Raw genomic sequence first — 1,708 nt, 5'->3', positions numbered from 1 at the left:
TAGAACTACCATACCTTCCAGCTATTCTATGTCTGGCTATTTTTCCCCAAAAAAACACTATTTGAAAAGATATATGGGCCACTGTGTTCATTGCAGCATTATTCACAACAGCCAACAGCCATATGGAAGCAACATAAATGTCCATTGATAGATTAAACAGGATGTGAGATATACATATCTCTCATCTTGTTTATCTAAAATATTCCATTATATATATGCATATATATAATGGCATATTACTCAGCCATAAAAAAGAAGGAAATCTTGCCATTTGCAACAACATGGACAGACCTAGAGGGTATTACGCTAAGTCAGACAGAGAAAGACAAATACTGTATGCTTTGACTCATGTGTGGAACCAAAAAAAGAAAAAACCCAAATGAACAAACAAAACACAGAAACAGACTCTTTGATACAGAAACAAACTGGTGGTTGCCAGGGGGTGGCCGGGTGGCGGGGCGGCAGGGGAATAGGCAAAACTGGTGAAGGAGATTAAGATATGCAAAATTCCACTCATAAAATCAATAAGTCACAGGGATGTAATGTACAGCACGGGGAACACAGTCAATAAAATTGTAATAACTTTCTATGGTGACAGAAGGTAACTTTACTTATCATGGTGATGAATTGGTAATGTACAAAATATTGAATCACTATGTTGTATACCTAAAACTAATATAACATTATAAGTTAGTTAAAATTCAATTAATAAAAACAATTTGTGTCTTCCCCCAAATAGTTCCACACTGAGGGCACAGATCAGGCCGCTGTTGCTGTTTTACAAATAGCATTCTAGAGACACAAGGAGGAGTAGCTGAAAAAGAAGAGGAAAGAGGAGGATGGGGGGTGGGGCACGGGAGGGAAGAGAAGCAGCAAAGAGCCACACTTTATTTGGCACGTGACCTGAGGAGTGCATTGTGTGAAACAATCAATTTGTATTTAGAGTTATTGAGAGGCCAGATGAATAATTAATCCCCCGCCACAAAATCATGAGCTTAAAAAAACGCAGCTGCCTTAATTGAGATCAGCACTTAGAATTGTGCTACAGAAAAAAACCCAAACTGGTGTTGCAAGAAAGCTCCAGGGGATAACTAGCCCAAGCTCTGTAATCATTGTTTCTGGTACAACTGTATATGTGAACTTATAACCACTGATCAGAGAAAGAACCAGCCACAAAACAGTGATAATTCTGAATAGCTTCTCATCTGCCCAAACTCCACTCTGGATTGACTGAAGCCCATATTCTCCTAATGCTGTATAACTAAGGTCAATCTACCAGCTTTTAGGGCAAAGAGATTTGTGAGCAAGTACAGATGGCAAAGGTTGGCCTTGTGTTAGCTGTGTGCTAATTTTCCCCAAACATGTAAAAGTCTGGATATACTTTTCACGGATTGTTTAAAATATAAGCTTCAAGATAGATCCAGGCATACGTGCATTTATGGTGGTTTAGGAATCTAATATGTAAAATGCTAACTGCTTTATGACCTCACTGAAACTCATCTTGGTAATGTTATGCTTAGTTTCCTGGTGTGCCTTAAAATATTTCAGGGATTTCATGGAATTTTAACTAGAAAAGAACATTTTAAAAATCAAAATCTTATGTAAAATGCTGCTTTCTTCTAGAGAGTGTATCGGTGTGTGTGTGTGTGTGTGTGTGTGTGTGTGTGTGTGTTTGAGAGACAGAAAAGTAGTATATCAGAGAAAGGGA

Source organism: Lipotes vexillifer, unplaced genomic scaffold (genome assembly GCF_000442215.2).
Source record: "Lipotes vexillifer unplaced genomic scaffold, Lipotes_vexillifer_v1.1 scaffold1112, whole genome shotgun sequence".
NCBI lineage: Eukaryota > Metazoa > Chordata > Mammalia > Artiodactyla > Lipotidae > Lipotes > Lipotes vexillifer.
This window is presented reverse-complemented; position numbering follows the sequence as displayed.